Source organism: Pseudophryne corroboree, unplaced genomic scaffold (assembly GCF_028390025.1).
Source record: "Pseudophryne corroboree isolate aPseCor3 unplaced genomic scaffold, aPseCor3.hap2 scaffold_191, whole genome shotgun sequence".
NCBI classification, from domain to species: Eukaryota; Metazoa; Chordata; class Amphibia; order Anura; family Myobatrachidae; genus Pseudophryne; species Pseudophryne corroboree.
Genome location: NW_026968548.1, coordinates 675,717 through 694,754, shown reverse-complemented (window position 1 = coordinate 694,754; position 19,038 = coordinate 675,717). Strand labels below are relative to the sequence as shown.

General features: G+C 46.1%; 11 non-coding genes across 11 annotated transcripts; 5 read left to right on the top strand and 6 right to left on the bottom strand.

The window, feature by feature from the left end:
* Positions 1–306: 306 nt before the first annotated feature.
* On the bottom strand, positions 307–470 carry LOC135003963 (U1 spliceosomal RNA). The gene has a single exon (XR_010204841.1). It is a non-coding gene; the product is annotated as a U1 spliceosomal RNA (small nuclear RNA).
* Positions 471–620: 150 nt separating this feature from the next.
* On the bottom strand, positions 621–784 carry LOC135003894 (U1 spliceosomal RNA). The gene has a single exon (XR_010204773.1). It is a non-coding gene; the product is annotated as a U1 spliceosomal RNA (small nuclear RNA).
* Positions 785–11,029: 10,245 nt separating this feature from the next.
* Positions 11,030–11,145, bottom strand: LOC135004197 (U5 spliceosomal RNA). Its single transcript, XR_010205035.1, has one exon. It is a non-coding gene; the product is annotated as a U5 spliceosomal RNA (small nuclear RNA).
* A 274-nt stretch (positions 11,146–11,419) lies between these two features.
* LOC135004186 (U5 spliceosomal RNA) lies at positions 11,420–11,535 on the bottom strand. The gene has a single exon (XR_010205024.1). It is a non-coding gene; the product is annotated as a U5 spliceosomal RNA (small nuclear RNA).
* A 286-nt stretch (positions 11,536–11,821) lies between these two features.
* Positions 11,822–11,937, bottom strand: LOC135004171 (U5 spliceosomal RNA). The gene has a single exon (XR_010205009.1). It is a non-coding gene; the product is annotated as a U5 spliceosomal RNA (small nuclear RNA).
* A 270-nt stretch (positions 11,938–12,207) lies between these two features.
* On the bottom strand, positions 12,208–12,323 carry LOC135004177 (U5 spliceosomal RNA). Its single transcript, XR_010205015.1, has one exon. It is a non-coding gene; the product is annotated as a U5 spliceosomal RNA (small nuclear RNA).
* A 144-nt stretch (positions 12,324–12,467) lies between these two features.
* On the top strand, positions 12,468–12,630 carry LOC135004127 (U1 spliceosomal RNA). Its single transcript, XR_010204981.1, has one exon. It is a non-coding gene; the product is annotated as a U1 spliceosomal RNA (small nuclear RNA).
* Positions 12,631–13,301: 671 nt separating this feature from the next.
* On the top strand, positions 13,302–13,465 carry LOC135003864 (U1 spliceosomal RNA). Its single transcript, XR_010204745.1, has one exon. It is a non-coding gene; the product is annotated as a U1 spliceosomal RNA (small nuclear RNA).
* A 152-nt stretch (positions 13,466–13,617) lies between these two features.
* LOC135004132 (U1 spliceosomal RNA) lies at positions 13,618–13,780 on the top strand. The gene has a single exon (XR_010204986.1). It is a non-coding gene; the product is annotated as a U1 spliceosomal RNA (small nuclear RNA).
* Positions 13,781–14,451: 671 nt separating this feature from the next.
* Positions 14,452–14,615, top strand: LOC135003835 (U1 spliceosomal RNA). The gene has a single exon (XR_010204716.1). It is a non-coding gene; the product is annotated as a U1 spliceosomal RNA (small nuclear RNA).
* Positions 14,616–14,767: 152 nt separating this feature from the next.
* On the top strand, positions 14,768–14,930 carry LOC135004114 (U1 spliceosomal RNA). Its single transcript, XR_010204969.1, has one exon. It is a non-coding gene; the product is annotated as a U1 spliceosomal RNA (small nuclear RNA).
* Positions 14,931–19,038: the final 4,108 nt, after the last annotated feature.

Below are 19,038 nucleotides of genomic sequence, written 5' to 3'. Positions count from 1 at the left end.
TTAAACACCCCCACCCTCCTTCGGTGTGGGGCTCATGTTGGCCATGCCCCAGCCCCTGAAGCATTCAAGCTGATTTCTTGCAGCAGCTGGGTACTGTAACAGCTCCAGAGCTGCTCTGTAAGGCAAGTAAAAGGGTGTGGGCCCTGCAGCACTACCTGTAGTTTGCATTGTGCATTGGAAGGCACAAAGTAAGCAGACGGGAGGAGAAGTCAGGATAGTGCACAAGGTTATAGAAGGGAGGGGCTCAAGAAAAGAGAAGTGGAAACAGACAGCATACTAGGCTGGAGAGAGACCTGAGACAAAGAGATCTGAATTATACGAGAGCCGTCCAGGGGAAACACAAATTATGCAGTCAAGTTTCCCACATTTGGGGAAATCGCAAGGGGCAGCACACCCAGAGTGCAATGGGTGAGCCTTGCCCTGGGAGAAGCACCTTCATGATCATAGTATCTCACCTGGCAGGTTAGTAGGAGTTGGGCTAGAGCTGGGGAGGGTCGCTGCTCGGGCACTACCTTTCAAGTGAAGGAGATCCAACTGAGGCAGCACAAGGGAACTCTCAAAAGAAGAACAAGGCTAGAGGAAGATCTGAGACAAAGAAATCTGACTTTACCAGAGCTGACCAGAGGAAAGCACAAACACAGTCCACCACTACCACAAATAATGCAGTCGAGTTTCCCACATTTGGGGAAATCACAGGGGTCAGCATACCCAGAATGCAATGAATGAACCTCACCCTGGGAAAACAATCTTCATGACAATAGTATCTCCTATGCAAAATAAGTATGATTTGGGATAGGGCTGGGGAGGGCCGCTGCTCAGGCACATCTCTGTCAAGTAAAGGAGATTCAACTGAGGCAGCACAAGGGAACTCTCATCTGGGGACAACAACTGCAGGGAGAACACATATTTTCAGATGAACATGGGGTGGCAGAAGGCTGCCTAATACTGAAGCACCCCCAAACAACAAACCAAATGTAACAACTAGTGCAAGCATTCCTGGGGGATGGCCTGCAGCAGATGGATTTGAATATGGTGATGTCATCCAAGCAGTGGGTCAAAGGTGGCTTCAACCCTTGTCTGCATATGAAAAGAGAAAAGGAGCTATTAACCAAAATAGGAGTCACTGTTTCCTATATATGTGTCCCTGTTTATGACAATACCTACAGTAGTAATATATTTATTATATTATCTATACTAGCAGACGCAGTACGGTAGTCCACGGCTGTGGCTATCTCTGTGTCGTCAGTGCTCGTCCATAATTGTATACCTACCTGTGGTGGGGTGTTTTTTTTCTATCTTCTTCATACTAGTAGTTTAGGAGTCTGCTGACAGTGTCCACCAGGTCCGTCATTATATTATATACCTACAGTAGTAATATATTTAGTATATTATCTATACTAGCAGACGCAGTACGGTAGTCCACGGCTGTACCTACCTCTGTGTCGTCACTCGTCCATAATTGTATACCTAACTGTGGTGGGGTTTTTTTTTCTATCTTCTTCATACTAGTAGTTTAGGAGTCTGCTGACAGTGTCCACCAGGTCCGTCATTATATTATATACCTACAGTAGTAATATATTTAGTATATTATCTATACTAGCAGACGCAGTACTGTAGTCCACGGCTGTACCTACCTCTGTGTCGTCACTCGTCCATAATTGTATACCTACCTGTGGTGGGGTTTTTTTTTCTATCTTCTTCATACTAGTAGTTTAGCAGTCTGCTGACAGTGTCCACCAGGTCCGTCATTATATTATATACCTACAGTAGTAATATATTTAGTATATTATCTATGCTAGCAGACGCAGTACGGTAGGCCACGGCTGTGGCTATCTCTGTGTCGTCAGTGCTCGTCCATAATTGTATACCTACCTACCTGTGGTGGGTTTTTTTTTCTATCTTCTTCATACTAGTAGTTTAGGAGTCTGCTGACAGTGTCCACCAGGTCCGTCATTATATTATATACCTACAGTAGTAATATATTTAGTATATTATCTATACTAGCAGACGCAGTACGGTAGTCCACGGCTGTACCTACCTCTGTGTCGTCACTCGTCCATAATTGTATACCTACCTGTGGTGAAGTTTTTTTTCTATCTTCTTCATACTAGTAGTTTAGCAGTCTGCTGACAGTGTCCACCAGGTCCGTCATTACATTATATATACCTACAGTAGTTATATATATTTTTTTTTATATCATTAATTATCATCTCTATACTAGCAGACGCAGTACGGTAGGCCACGGCTGTGGCTATCTCTGTGTCGTCAGTGCTCGTCCATAATTGTATACCTACCTACCTGTGGTGGGTTTTTTTTTTCTATCTTCATCATACTAGTAGTTTAGCAGTCTGCTGACAGTGTCCACCAGGTCCGTCATTATATAATATATACCTACAGTAGTTATATATATATTTTTTTTATATCATTAATTATCATCTCTATACTAGCAGACGCAGTACGGTAGTCCACGGCTGTAGCTACCTCTGTGTCGTCAGTCACTCGTCATCCATAAGTATACTAGTATCCATCCATCTCCATTGTTTACCTGAGGTGCCTTTTAGTTGTGCCTATTAAAATATGGAGAACAAAAATGTTGAGGTTCCAAAAATAGGGAAAGATCAAGATCCACTTCCACCTCGTGCTGAAGCTGCTGCCACTAGTCATGGCCGAGACGATGAAATTCCATCAACGTCGTCTGCCGAGGCCGATGCCCAATGTCATAGTACAGAGCATGTAAAATTCAAAACACAAAAGATCAGTAAAAAAAAGGACTCAAAAATCTAAATAAAAATCGTCGGAGGAGAAGCGTAAACTTGCCAATATGCCATTTACCACACGGAGTGGCAAGGAACGGCTGAGGCCCTGGCCTATGTTCATGGCTAGTGGTTCAGCTTCACATGAGGATGGAAGCACTCAGCCTCTCGCTAGAAAAATGAAAAGACTTAAGCTGGCAAAAGCACAGCAAAGAACTGTGCGTTCTTCAAAATCACAAATCCACAAGGAGAGTCCAATTGTGTCGGTTGCGATGCCTGACCTTCCCAACACTGGACGTGAAGAGCATGCACCTTCCACCATTTGCACACCCCCTGCAAGTGCTGGAAGGAGCACCCGCAGTCCAGTTCCTGATAGTCAGATTGAAGATGTCAGTGTTGAAGTACACCAGGATGAGGAGGATATGGGTGTTGCTGGCGCTGGGGAGGTGAGGTGGTTTGTTTAAGTCAGGCACCCGGGGAGACACCTGTTGTCCGTGGGAGGAATATGGCCATTGACATGCCTGGTGAAAATACCAAAAAAAACTGCTCTTCGGTGTGGAAGTATTTCAACAGAAATGCGAACAACAGGTGTCAAGCCGTGTGTTGCCTTTGTCAAGCTGTAATAAGTAGGGGTAAGGACGTTAACCACCTCGGAACATCCTCCCTTATACGTCACCTGCAGCGCATTCATCATAAGTCAGTGACAAGTTCAAAAACTTTGGGCGACAGCGGAAGCAGTCCACTGACCAGTAAATCCCTTCCTCTTGTAACCAAGCTCACGCAAACCACCCCACCAACTCCCTCAGTGTCAATTTCCTCCTTCCCCAGGAATGCCAATAGTCCTGCAGGCCATGTCACTGGCAATTCTGACGAGTTCTCTCCTGCCTGGGATTCCTCCGATGCATCCTTGAGTGTAACGCCTACTGCTGCTGGCGCTGCTGTTGTTGCTGCTGGGAGTCGATGGTCATCCCAGAGGGGAAGTCGTAAGACCACTTTTACTACTTCCACCAAGCAATTGACTGTCCAACAGTCCTTTGCAAGGAAGATGAAATATCACAGCAGTCATCCTGCTGCAAAGCGGATAACTGAGGCCTTGGCATCCTGGGCGGTGAGAAACGTGGTTCCGGTATCCATCATTACTTCAGAGCCAACTATAGACTTGATTGAGGTACTGTGTCCCCGGTACCAAATACCATCTAGGTTCCATTTCTCTAGGCAGGCGATACCGAAAATGTACACAGACCTCAGAAAAAGACTCACCAGTGTCCTAAAAAATGCAGTTGTACCCAATGTCCACTTAACCACGGACATGTGGACAAATGGGGCAGGGCAGACTCAGGACTATATGACTGTGACAGCCCACTGGGTAGATGTATTGACTCCCGCCGCAAGAACAGCAGCGGCGGCACCAGTAGCAGCATCTCGCAAACGCCAACTCTTTCCTAGGCAGGCTACGCTTTGTATCACCGCTTTCCAGAATACGCACACAGCTGAAAACCTCTTACGGCAACTGAGGAAGATCATCGCAGAATGGCTTACCCCAATTGGACTCTCCTGTGGATTTGTGGCATCGGACAACGCCAGCAATATTGTGCGTGCATTATATCTGGGCAAATTCCAGCACGTCCCATGTTTTGCACATACCTTGAATTTGGTGGTGCAGAATTATTTAAAAAACGACAGGGGTGTGCAAGAGATGCTGTCGGTGGCCAGAAGAATTGCGGGACACTTTCGGCGTACAGGCACCACGTACAGAAGACTGGAGCAACACCAAAAACGCCTGAACCTGCCCTGCCATCATCTGAAGCAAGAAGTGGTAACGAGGTGGAATTCAACCCTCTATATGCTTCAGAGGATGGAGGAGCAGCAAAAGGCCATTCAAGCCTATACATCTGACCACGATATAGGAGGTGGAATGCACCTGTCTCAAGCGCAGTGGAGAATGATTTCAACGTTGTGCAAGGTTCTGCAACCTTTTGAACTTGCCACACGTGAAGTCAGTTCAGACACTGCCAGCCTGAGTCAGGTCATTCCCGTCATCAGGCTTTTGCAGAAGAAGCTGGAGACATTGAAGGAGGAGCTAAGACAGAGCGATTCCGCTAGGCATGTGGGACTTGTGGATGGAGCCCTTCATTCGCTTAACCAGGATTCACGGGTGGTCAATCTGTTGAAATCAGAGCACTACATTTTGGCCACCGTGCTCGATCCTAGATTTAAAACCTACGTTGTATCTCTCTTTCCGGCAGACACAAGTCTGCAGGGGTTCAAAGACCTGCTGGTGAGAAAATTATCAAGTCAAGTGGAACTTGATCGGTCAACAGCTCCTCCTTCACATTCTCCCGCAATTGGGGGTGCGAGGAAAAGGCTCAGAATTCCGAGCCCACCCGCTGGCGGTGATGCAGGGCAGTCTGGAGCGACTGCTGATGCTGACATCTGGTCCGGACTGAAGGACCTGCCAACGATTACGGACATGACGTCTACTGTCACTGCATATGATTCTCTCACCATTGAAAGAATGGTGGAGGATTATATGAGTGACCGCATCCAAGTAGGCACGTCAGACAGTCCGTACGTATACTGGCAGGAAAAAGAGGCAATTTGGAGGCCCTTGCACAAACTGGCTTTATTCTACCTAAGTTGCCCTCCCACAAGTAGTACTCCGAAAGAGTGTTTAGTGCCGCCGCTCACCTTGTCAGCAATCGGCGTACGAGGTTACTTCCAGAAAATGTGGAGAAGATGATGTTCATTAAAATGAATTATAATCAATTGCTCCGTGGAGACATTGACCAGCAGCAATTGCCTCCACAAAGTACACAGGGAGCTGAGATGGTAGATTCCAGTGGGGACGAATTGATAATCTGTGAGGAGGGGGATGTACACGGTGATGAATCGGAGGATGATGATGAGGTGGACATCTTGCCTCTGTAGAGCCAGTTTGTGCAAGGAGAGATTAATTGCTTCTTTTTTGGTGGGGGTCCAAACCAACCCGTCATTTCAGTCACAGTCGTGTGGCAGACCCTGTCACTGAAATGATGGGTTGGTTAAAGTGTGCATGTCCTGTTTATACAACATAAGGGTGGGTGGGGGTGCCCAAGGACAATTCCATCTTGCACCTCTTTTTTCTTTCATTTTTCTTTGCGTCATGTGCTGTTTGGGGAGTGTTTTTTGGAAGGGCCATCCTGCGTGACACTGCAGTGCCACTCCTAGATGGGCCAGGTGTTTGTGTCGGCCACTTGGGTCGCTGAGCTTAGTCACACAGCTACCTCATTGCGCCTCTTTTTTTCTTTGCGTCATGTGCTGTTTGGGGAGTGTTTTTTGGAAGGGCCATCCTGCGTGACACTGCAGTGACACTCCTAGATGGGCCAGGTGTTTGTGTCGGCCACTTGGGTCGCTGAGCTTAGTCACACAGCTACCTCATTGCGCCTCTTTTTTTCTTTGCGTCATGTGCTGTTTGGGGAGTGTTTTTTGGAAGGGCCATCCTGCGTGACACTGCAGTGCCACTCCTAGATGGGCCAGGTGTTTGTGTCGGCCACTTGGGTCGCTGAGCTTAGTCACACAGCTACCTCATTGCGCCTCTTTTTTTCTTTGCGTCATGTGCTGTTTGGGGAGTGTTTTTGGAAGGGCCATCCTGCGTGACACTGCAGTGCCACTCCTAGATGGGCCAGGTGTTTGTGTCGGCCACTTGGGTCGCTGAGCTTAGTCACACAGCTACCTCATTGCGCCTCTTTTTTTCTTTGCGTCATGTGCTGTTTGGGGAGTGTTTTTTGGAAGGGCCATCCTGCGTGACACTGCAGTGCCACTCCTAGATGGGCCAGGTGTTTGTGTCGGCCACTTGGGTCGCTGAGCTTAGTCACACAGCTACCTCATTGCGCCTCTTTTTTTCTTTGCGTCATGTGCTGTTTCGGGAGTGTTTTTTGGAAGGGCTATCCTGCGTGACACTGCAGTGCCACTCCTAGATGGGCCAGGTGTTTGTGTCGGCCACTTGGGTCGCTGAGCTTAGTCATCCAGCGACCTCGGTGCAAATTTTAGGACTAAAAATAATATTGTGAGGTGTAAGGTGTTAAGAATAGACTGAAAATGAGTGGAAATTATGGTTATTGAGGTTAATAATACTTTGGGATCAAAATGACTCCCAAATTCTATGAACAAGGGAAAATGTCATCATCCCGCTGTCGGATTCTCGCGAGATTCGGATTCCATATAAAGAGCTGCGCGTTTCAATGGTGAGAGAATCATATGCAGTGACAGTAGACGTCATGTCCGTAATCGTTGGCAGGTCCTTCAGTCCGGACCAGATGTCAGCATCAGCAGTCGCTCCAGACTGCCCTGCATCACCGCCAGCGGGTGGGCTCGGAATTCTGAGCCTTTTCCTCGCACCCCCAATTGCGGGAGAATGTGAAGGAGGAGCTGTTGACCGATCAAGTTCCACTTGACTTGATAATTTTCTCACCAGCAGGTCTTTGAACCCCTGCAGACGTGTGTCTGCCGGAAAGAGAGATACAACGTAGGTTTTAAATCTAGGATCGAGCACGGTGGCCAAAATGTAGTGCTCTGATTTCAACAGATTGACCACCCATGAATCCTGGTTAAGCGAATGAAGGGCTCCATCCACAAGTCCCACATGCCTAGCGGAATCGCTCTGTCTTAGCTCCTCCTTCAATGTCTCCAGCTTCTTCTGCAAAAGCCTGATGACGGGAATGACCTGACTCAGGCTGGCAGTGTCTGAACTGACTTCACGTGTGGCAAGTGGATCTTGATCTTTCCCTAATTTTGGAACCTCAACATTTTTGTTCTCCATATTTTAATAGGCACAACTAAAAGGCACCTCAGGTAAACAATGGAGATGGATGGATTGGATACTAGTATACAATTATGGACGGGCTGCCGAGTGCCGACACAGAGGTAGCCACAGCCGTGAACTACCGCACTGTACTGTGTCTGCTGCTAATATATAGACTGGTTGATAAAGAGATAGTATACTCGTAACTAGTATGTATGTATAAAGAAAGAAAAAAAAACCACGGTTAGGTGGTATATACAATTATGGACGGGCTGCCGAGTGCCGACACAGAGGTAGCCACAGCCGTGAACTACCGCACTGTACTGTGTCTGCTGCTAATATATAGACTGGTTGATAAAGAGATAGTATACTCGTAACTAGTATGTATGTATAAAGAAAGAAAAAAAAACCACGGTTAGGTGGTATATACAATTATGGACGGGCTGCCGAGTGCCGACACAGAGGTAGCCACAGCCGTGAACTACCGCACTGTACTGTGTCTGCTGCTAATATAGACTGGTTGATAAAGAGATAGTATACTCGTAACTAGTATGACTATAAAGAAAGAAAAAAAAAACACGGTTAGGTGGTATATACAATTATGGACGGGCTGCCGAGTGCCGACACAGAGGTAGCCACAGCCGTGAACTACCGCACTGTACTGTGTCTGCTGCTAATATATAGACTGGTTGATAAAGAGATAGTATACTCGTAACTAGTATGTATGTATAAAGAAAGAAAAAAAAACCACGGTTAGGTGGTATATACAATTATGGACGGGCTGCCGAGTGCCGACACAGAGGTAGCCACAGCCATGAACTACCGCACTGTACTGTGTCTGCTGCTAATATATAGACTGGTTGATAAAGAGATAGTATACTCGTAACTAGTATGTATGTATAAAGAAAGAAAAAAAAACCACGGTTAGGTGGTATATACAATTATGGACGGGCTGCCGAGTGCCGACACAGAGGTAGCCACAGCCGTGAACTACCGCACTGTACTGTGTCTGCTGCTAATATATAGACTGGTTGATAAAGAGATAGTATACTCGTAACTAGTATGTATGTATAAAGAAAGAAAAAAAAACCACGGTTAGGTGGTATATACAATTATGGACGGGCTGCCGAGTGCCGACACAGAGGTAGCCACAGCCGTGAACTACCGCACTGTACTGTGTCTGCTGCTAATATAGACTGGTTGATAAAGAGATAGTATACTCGTAACTAGTATGTATGTATAAAGAAAGAAAAAAAAACCACGGTTAGGTGGTATATACAATTATGGACGGGCTGCCGAGTGCCGACACAGAGGTAGCCACAGCCGTGAACTACCGCACTGTACTGTGTCTGCTGCTAATATATAGACTGGTTGATAAAGAGATAGTATACTCGTAACTAGTATGTATGTATAAAGAAAGAAAAAAAAACCACGGTTAGGTGGTATATACAATTATGGACGGGCTGCCGAGTGCCGACACAGAGGTAGCCACAGCCGTGAACTACCGCACTGTACTGTGTCTGCTGCTAATATATAGACTGGTTGATAAAGATATAGTATACTCGTAACTAGTATGTATGTATAAAGAAAGAAAAAAAAACCACGGTTAGGTGGTATATACAATTATGGACGGGCTGCCGAGTGCCGACACAGAGGTAGCCACAGCCGTGAACTACCGCACTGTACTGTGTCTGCTGCTAATATAGACTGGTTGATAAAGAGATAGTATACTCGTAACTAGTATGTATGTATAAAGAAAGAAAAAAAAACCACGGTTAGGTGGTATATACAATTATGGACGGGCTGCCGAGTGCCGACACAGAGGTAGCCACAGCCGTGAACTGCCGCACTGTACTGTGTCTGCTGCTAATATAGACTGGTTGATAAAGAGATAGTATACTCGTAACTAGTATGACTATAAAGAAAGAAAAAAAAACCACGGTTAGGTGGTATATACAATTATGGACGGGCTGCCGAGTGCCGACACAGAGGTAGCCACAGCCGTGAACTACCGCACTGTACTGTGTCTGCTGCTAATATAGACTGGTTGATAAAGAGATAGTATACTACTAATATTATATATACTGGTGGTCAGGTCACTGGTCACTAGTCACACTGGCAGTGGCACTCCTGCAGCAAAAGTGTGCACTGTTTAATTTTAATATAATATTATGTACTCCTGGCTCCTGCTATAACCTATAACTGGCACTGCAGTGCTCCCCAGTCTCCCCCACAATTATAAGCTGTGTGAGCTGAGCACAGTCAGATATATATATATATACATTGATGCAGCACACTGGGCTGAGCAGTGCACACAGATATGGTATGTGACTGAGTCACTGTGTGTATCGTTTTTTTCAGGCAGAGAACGGATATATTAAATAAAACAAACAACTGCACTGTCTGGTGGTCACTGTGGTCGTCAGTCACTAAACTCTGCACTCTCTTCTACAGTATCACAGCCTCGGGTCAATCTCTCTCTCTCTCTCTCTCAACCCTAATCTAAATGGAGAGGACGCCAGCCACGTCCTCTCCCTATCAATCTCAATGCACGTGTGAAAATGGCGGCGACGCGCGGCTCCTTATATAGAATCCGAGTCTCGCGAGAATCCGACAGCGTCATGATGACGTTCGGGCGCGCTCGGGTTAACCGAGCAAGGCGGGAGGATCCGAGTCTGCTCGGACCCGTGAAAAAAACATGAAGTTCGTGCGGGTTCGGATTCAGAGAAACCGAACCCGCTCATCTCTAGTCCTTTCTACACTTTACCACTCTCCACCGGTATTATTATTTCTCCGCTCTCAAGTTCTACATTTCAGTTCATATTTCATCGCTCCCAAGTTCATTTATTATTTAACTGGTTCCAGCCAGTATCCACTACGTGCTAACAACAGTCAGGTTCCAGCCAGTATCCACAGCAGCTGTTTTATCTTCAGCAACCCAGCTTTTCCTGGAACACCAGCTGGCACAATCCTGGGTTATCTCCATTGCTACAGTCGGGCCTGGTAAGGACTTTCCATCTAGAAGATCATAAGAACTATCTCACACTACCAGTGCCCTGTGGCTCCTGCCATCCTGTAGTACCCAGGAACTGTATTTATTCTTTGCTGACTTTTACGTTTTCTTTTACTGCTGCTGTGTTGCGGAGTTGTCATAATAAACATCATTGACTTTTATCCAAGTTGTCGTGGTCACGCCTTCGGGCATTTATTATTTATGTTACTTACATGTCCAGGGGTCTGACACAACCTCCCAGGTTCCGGTACATCTCAGCCCCTACAACTGAGGCTGCCTCCCGTCAGCTCAGGCCCTCAGTTGTGACAGCTTCCCCTTGCTATAAACATGGTTTGTACTCTTTTCCATGTGCTCCCAGATCTTTCAAACAATTAGTGTGGTCAAGAAAGTTCTGTTTGAAAAGAAACAAACATTTACTGTCATTTCTATGCAAATGAGCTTACATTAAAGCACACTCGTTCTATCTTTAAACCGATAAAATAAAACCCCAATAAGATGGGGCATGCAAAAATTGAGATAAAACTCAGTTTTGCTCCTCTCCACGGAAATCTTTAGTAAAAGGCGAAAGATTTGTTCGTTCTGAAGAGAAACCACAGCATGACCAAGATTCTACCTGTCGCCTGAGTGCCATGCCAGCAGTCCTCATTCAGCTCAAAGTGAGCACCAACTTTGAAAGAAAGAAAGCAGATTTCTCACCAGGCTTCCCCTTGCTATAAACATGGTTTGTACTCTTTTCCATGTGCTCCCAGATCTTTCAAGCAATTAGTATAGTCAAGAAAGTTCTGTTTGAAAAGAAACAAACATTTACTGTCATTTCTATGCAAATGAGCTTACATTAAAGCACACTCGTTCTATCTTTAAACTGATAAAAGAAACCCCAATAAGACGGGGCATGCAAAAATTGAGATAAAACTCAGTTTTGCTCCTCTCCACGGAAATCTTTAGTAAAAGGCGAAAGATTTGTTCGTTCTGAAGAGAAACCAGAGCATGACCAAGATTCCACCTGTCGCCTGAGTGCCATGCCAGCAGTCCTCATTCAGCTCAAAGTGAGCACCCAATTTGAAAGAAAGAAAGCAGATTTCTCACCAGGCTTCCCCTTGCTATAAGCATGGTTTGTACTCTTTTCCATGTGCTCCCAGATCTTTCAAGCAATTAGTATGGTCAAGAAAGTTCTGCTTGAAAAGAAACAGGCATTTATTGTCATTGTTATGCAAATAAACTTACATTAAAGCTAACAAGAAAGCACACTCGTTCTGTCTTTAATCCGATAAAAGAAACCCCAATAATATGGGGCATGCAAAAATTGAGATAAAACTCAGTTTTGCTCCTCTCCACGGAAATCTTTAGTAAAAGGCGAAAGATTTGTTCGTTCTGAAGAGAAACCAGAGCATGACCAAGATTCCACCTGTCGCCTGAGTGCCGTGCCAGCAGTCCTCATTCAGATCAAAGTGAGCGCCCAATTTGAAAGAAAGCAGATTTCTCACCTGTCTTCTCCTTGCTATAAGCATGGTTTGTACTGTATTCCATGTGCTCCCAGATCTTTCAAGCAAGTAGCATGGTCAAGAAAGTTCTGTTTGAAAAGAAACAAACATTTACTGTCATTTCTATGCAAATGAGCTTACATTAAAGCACACTCATTCTATCTTTAAACCGATAAAAGAAACCCCAAAAAGATGGGGCATGCAAAAATTGAGATAAAACTCGGTTTTGCTCCTCTCCACGGAAATCTTTAGTAAAAGGCGAAAGATTTGTTCGTTCTGAAGAGAAACCAGAGCATGACCAAGATTTTTATCTGAAAATATGTGTTCTCCCTGCAGTTGTTGTCCCCAGATGAGAGTTCCCTTGTGCTGCCTCAGTTGAATCTCCTTTACTTGACAGGGGGATGCTCGAGCAGCGACCCTCCCCAGCTCTAGCCCAACTCCTACTTACCTGCCAGGTGAGATACTATGATCATGAAGGTGCTTCTCCCAGGGCAAGGCTCACCCATTGCACTCTGGGTGTGCTGCTTCTGCGTTTTCCCCAAATGTGGGAAACTTGACTGCATAATTTGTGTTTCCCCTGGTCGGCTCTCGTATAATTCAGATCTCTTTGTCTCAGGTCTCTCTCCAGCCTAGTTTGCTGTCTGTTTCCACTTCTCTTTTCTTGAGCCGCTCCCTTCTATGCCCTTGCGCACTATCCTGACTTCTCCCGTCTGCTTACTTCGTGCCTTCCAACGCACAATGCAAACTACAGGTAGTGCTGCAGGGCCCACACCCTTTTACTTGCCTTACAGAGCGTCTCTGGAGCAGTTACAGTGCCCAGCTGCTGCAAGAAATCAGCTTGAATGCTTCAGGGGCTGGGGCATAGCCAACATGAGCCCCACACCGAAGGAGGGTGGAGGTGTGTAATGCGAACTAGGGGTCATCCAAGCGCCGCAAAAGGCCGCCATGCCCTGCACGCCCCTTGTCTCTTTTCATATGCAGACGAGGGTTGAAGCCAACTTTGACCCACTGTTTGGATGACATCACCATATGCAAATCCATCTGCTGCAGGCCTTCCCCCAGGAATGCTTGCACTAGTTGTTGCATTTGGTTTGTTGTTTGGGGGTGCTTCAGTATTAGGCAGCCTTCTGCCCTCCCATGTTCATCTGAAAATATGTGTTCTCCCTGCAGTTGTTGTCCCCAGATGAGAGTTCCCTTGTGCTGCCTCAGTTGAATCTCCTTTACTTGACAGAGATGTGCCTGAGCAGCGGCCCTCCCCAGCCCTATCCCAAATCATACTTATTTTGCATAGGCGATACCATGGTCATGAAGATTGTTCTCCCAGGGTGAGGTTCATTCATTGCATTCTGGGTATGCTGACCCCTGTGATTTCCCCAAATGTGGGAAACTCGACTGCATTATTTGTGGTAGTGGGGGACTGTGTTTGTGCTTTCCTCTGGTCAGCTCTGGTAAAAATCAGATTTCTTTATATCAGATCTTCCTCTAGCCTTGTTCTTCTTTCAAGAGTTCCCTTGTGCTGCCTCAGTTGGATCTCTTTCACTTGAGAGGGGGGTGCCCGAGCAGCGACCCTCCCCAGCTCTAGCCCAACTCCTACTTACCTGCCAGGTGAGATACTATGATCATGAAGGTGCTTCTCCCAGGGCAAGGCTCACCCATTGCATTCTGGTTGTGCTGCCCCTGCGATTTCCCCAAATGTGGGAAATTTGACTGCATAATTTGTGTTTCCCTTGGTCATCTCTCGTATAATTCAGATCTCTTTGTCTCAGGTCTCTCTCCAGCCTAGTTTGCTGTCTGTTTCCACTTCTCTTTTCTTGAGCCGCTCCCTTCTATGCCCTTGCGCACTATCCTGACTTCTCCCGTCTGCTTACTTCGTGCCTTCCAATGCACAATGCAAACTACAGGTAGTGCTGCAGGGCCCACACCCTTTTACTTGCCTTACAGAGCAGCTCTGGAGCAGTTACAGTGCCCAGCTGCTGCAAGAAATCAGCTTGAATGCTTCAGGGGCTGGGGCATAGCCAACATGAGCCCCACACCGAAGGAGGGTGGAGGTGTGTAATGCGAACTAGGGGTCATCCAAGCGCCGCAAAAGGCCGCCATGCCCTGCACGCCCCTTTTCTCTTTTCATATGCAGACGAGGGTTGAAGCCAACTTTGACCCACTGCTTGGATGGCATCACCATATGCAAATCCATCTGCTGCAGGCCTTCCCCCAGGAATGCTTGCACTAGTTGTTGCATTTGGTTTGTTGTTTGGGGGTGCTTCAGTATTAGGCAGCCTTCTCCCCTCCCATGTTCATCTGAAAATATGTGTTCTCCCTGCAGTTGTTGTCCCCAGATGAGAGTTCCCTTGTGCTGCCTCAGTTGAATCTCCTTTACTTGAAAGAGATGTGCCTGAGCAGCGGCCCTCCCAAGCCCTATCCCAAATCATACTTATTTTGCATAGGAGAGACCATGGTCTTGAAGATTGTTCTCCCAGGGTGAGGTTCATTCATTGCATTCTGGGTATGCTGACCCCTGTGATTTCCCCAAATGTGGGAAACTCAACTGCATTATTTGTGGTAGTGGGGGACTGTGTTTGTGCTTTCCTCTGGTCAGCTCTGGTAAAAGTCAGATTTCTTTGTTTCAGATCTTCCTCTAGCCTTGTTCTTCTTTCGAGAGTTTCCTTGTGCTGCCTCAGTTGGATCTCCTTCACTTGACAGGGGGGTGCCCGTGCAGCGACTCTCCCCAGCTCTAGCCCAACTTCTACTTACCTGCCAGGTGAGATACTATAATCATGAAGGTGCTTCTCCCAGGGCAAGGCTCACCCATTGCACTCTGGATGTGCTGCCCCTGCGATTTCCCCAAATGTGGGAAACTTGACTGCATAATTTGTGTTTCCCCTGGTCGGCTCTCGTATAATTCAGATCTCTTTGTCTCAGGTCTCTCTCCAGCCTAGTTTGCTGTCTGTTTCCACTTCTCTTTTCTTAAGTGCCTTCCAATGCACAATGCAAACTACAGGTAGTGCTGCAGGGCCCACACCCTTTTACTTGCCGTACAGAGCAGCTCTGGAGCTGTTACAGTGCCCAGCTGCTGCAAGAAATCAGCTTGAATGCTTCAGGGGCTGGGGCATAGCAAACATGAGCCCCACACCGAAGGAGGGTGGGGGTGTTTAATGCGAACTAAGGGTCATCCAAGCGCCGCAAAAGGCCGCCATGCCCTGCATACCCCTTTTCTTTTTTCATATGCAGATGAGGGTTCCAGCCAACTTTGGCCCACTGCTTGGATGACATCACCGTATGCAAATCCGTCTTCTGCAGAACTTCCCCCAGGAATGCTTGTACTAGTTGTTGCATTTGGTTTGTTGTTTGGGGGTGCTTCAGTATTAGGTAGCCTTCTGCCCTCCCATGTTCATCTGAAAATAGAGATATCGGCAAGGAAAAGCTGTATTGTACCTTTGCATTTTTCTCCCAAACGAAGGACACTAGAATGAAAATTTTAAAGCCTCCTATTAGTGCTTCATCTACACGTTATAGCCCTTAATTTTCCAATGCCTATCTCTTTGCAAAAGAGAGATATCGGCAAGGAAAAGCTGTATTGTACCTTTGCAGTTTTCTCCCAAACGAAGGACACTAGAATGAAAATTTTAAAGCCTCCTGTTAGTGCTTCATCTACACGTTATAGCCCTGAATTTTCCAATGCCTATCTCTTTGCAAAAGAGAGATATCGGCAAGGAAAAGCTGTATTGTACCTTTGCATTTTTCTCCCAAACGAAAGACACTAGAATGAAAATTTTAAAGCCTCCTGTTAGTGCTTCATCTACACGTTATAGCCCTGAATTTTCCAATGCCTATCTCTTTGCAAAAGAGAGATATCGGCATGGAAAAGCTGTATTGTACCTTTGCATTTTTCTCCCAAACGAAGGACACTAGAATGAAAATTTAAAAGCCTCCTGTTAGTGCTTCATCTACACGGTATAGCCCTGAATTTTCCAATGCCTAGCTCTTTGCAAAAGAGAGATATTGGCAAGGAAAAGCTGTATTGTACCTTTGCTTTTTTCTCCCAAACGAAGGACACTAGAATGAAAATTGTAAAGCCTCCTGTTAGTGCTTCATCTACACGTTATAGCCCTGAATTTTCCAATGCCTATCTCTTTGCAAAAGAGAGATATCGGCAAGGAAAAGCTGTATTGTACCTTTGCATTTTTCTCCCAAACGAAAGACACTAGAATGAAAATTTTAAAGCCTCCTGTTAGTGCTTCATCTACACGTTATAGCCCTGAATTTTCCAATGCCTATCTCTTTGCAAAAGAGAGATATCGGCAAGGAAAAGCTGTATTGTACCTTTGCATTTTTCTCCCAAACGAAGGACACTAGAATGAAAATTTTAAAGCCTCCTGTTAGTGCTTCATCTACACGTTATAGCCCTGAATTTTCCAATGCCTATCTCTTTGCAAAAGAGAGATATCGGCAAGGAAAAGCTGTATTGTACCTTTGCATTTTTCTCCCAAACGAAAGACACTAGAATGAAAATTTTAAAGCCTCCTGTTAGTGCTTCATCTACACGTTATAGCCCTGAATTTTCCAATGCCTATCTCTTTGCAAAAGAGAGATATCGGCAAGGAAATGCTGTATTGTACCTTTGCATTTTTCTCCCAAACGAAAGACACTAGAATGAAAATTTTAAAGCCTCCTGTTAGTGCTTCATCTACACGTTATAGCCCTGCATTTTCCAATGCCTATCTCTTTGCAAAAGAGAGATATCGGCAAGGAAAAGCTGCATTGTACTTTTGCATTTTTCTCCCAAACGAAGGACACTAGAATGAAAATTTTAAAGCCTCCTTTTAGTGCTTCATCTACACGTAATAGCCCTGAATTTTCCAATGCCTATCTCTTTGCAAAAGAGAGATATCGGCAAGGAAATGCTGTATTGTACCTTTGCATTTTTCTCCCAAACGAAAGACACTAGAATGAAAATTTTAAAGCCTCCTGTTAGTGCTTCATCTACACGTTATAGCCCTGCAATAGAAACACCTTGGCTGGCGAAAATACATCACATATATCCCCCAGGGCTATATGGATGAATTTTAACCCCTGGCAGATTCCACAGAAAAACGGGAGAAAAGGCCGCCGAGAAGGGGGCGGAGCCTATCTCCTCAGCACACTGGCGCCATTTTCTCTCACAGCTCCGTTGGAGGGAAACTCCCTGGCTCTCCCCTGCAGTTACTACACTACAGAAAGGGGTTAAAAAAGAGAGGGGGGCACTAATTAGGCGTAGTATAACAATACAGCAGCTATAAGGGGAAAAACACTTATATAAGGTTATCCCTGTATATATATATATATATATATAGCGCTCTGGTGTGTGCTGGCATACTCTCCCTCTGTCTCCCCAAAGGGCTAGTGGGGTCCTGTCCTCTATCAGAGCATTCCCTGTGTGTGTGTGTGTGTCGGTACGATTGTGTCGACATGTATGAGGAGGAAAATGGTGTGGAGGCGGAGCAATTGCCTGTAATGGAGTTGTCACCCCCTAGGGAGTCGACACCTGAGTGGCTGAGCTTATGGAAGGAATTACGTGACAGTGTCAGCTCTTTACAAAAGATTGATGACATGAGACAGCCGGCTACTCAGCCTGTGCCTGTCCAGGTGTCTCAAAAGCCATCAGGGGCTCTAAAACGCCCGTTACCGCAGATGGCAGATACAGACGCCGACACGGATACTGATTCCAGTGTCGACGATTAAGAGACGAATGTGACTTCCAGTAGGGCCACACGTTACATGATTGAGGCTATGGAAAATGTTTTTACACATTTCTGATAATACCAGTACCACTAAAAAGGGTATTATGTTGGGTGAGAAAAAACTGCCTGTAGTTTTTCCTGCATCTGAGGAATTAAATGAAGTGTGTGATGATGCGTGGGTTTCCCCCGATAAAAACTGTTAATTCCTAAAAAGTTATTAGCATCATACCCCTTCCCGCCAGAGGATAGGGCACATTGGGAAACACCCCCTAGGGTGAATAAAGCGCTCACACGCTTGTCTAAACAGGTGGCACTACCGTCCCCGGATACGGCCGCCCTTAAGGAACCTGCTGACAGAAAGCAGTAAAATATCCTAAAATGTATATACACTCACACGGGTGTGATACTGCGACCAGCAATCGCCTCAGCCTGGATGTGCAGTGCTGGGGTGGCTTGGTCGGATTCCCTGACTGACAATATTGATACCCTAGATAGGGACAGTATATTACTGACTATAGAGCATTTAAAAGATGCTTTCTATATATGCGTGATGCACAGAGGGATATTTGCCGACTGGCATCAAGAGTAAGTGCGCTGTCCATTTCTGCCAGAAGAGGGTTATGGACAAGACAGTGGTCATGTGATGCTGATTCCAAAAGGCATATGGAAGTATCGCCTTATAAAAGGGAGGAGTTATTTGGGGTAGGTCTAACAGACCTGGTGGCCACGGCAACGGCTGGGAAATCCACATTTTTACCCCAGGTAGCCTCTCAACATAAGAAGACGCCGTATTATCAGGCGCAGTCCTTTGGGCCCCATAAGGGCAAGTGGGCAAAAGGCTCCTCATTTCTGCCCCGTGGCAGAGGGAGAGGAAAAAGGCTGCAGCAAACAGCCAGTTCCCAGGAACAGAAACGGTGGGGGCCCGTCTCATAAATTTCAGCGTGCAGTGGGCTCACTCACAGGTGGACCCCTGGATCCTTCAGGTGGTATCTCAGGGGTACAAATTGGAATTCGAGACGTCTCCCCTTCGCCGTTTTCCTAAAGTCTGCTTTACCGACGTCTCCCTCCGACAGGGAGGCGGTATGGGAAGCCATTCACAAGCTGTATTCCCAGCAGGTGATAATCAAGGTACCCCTCCTACAACAGGGAAAGGGGTATTATTCCACGCTGTTTGTGGTACCGAAGCCGGACGGCTCGGTGAGACCTAATTTAAATCTGAAATCCTTGAACACTTACATACAAAGGTTCAAATTCAAGATGGAGTCACTCAGAGCGGTGATGGCAAACCGGGAAGAAG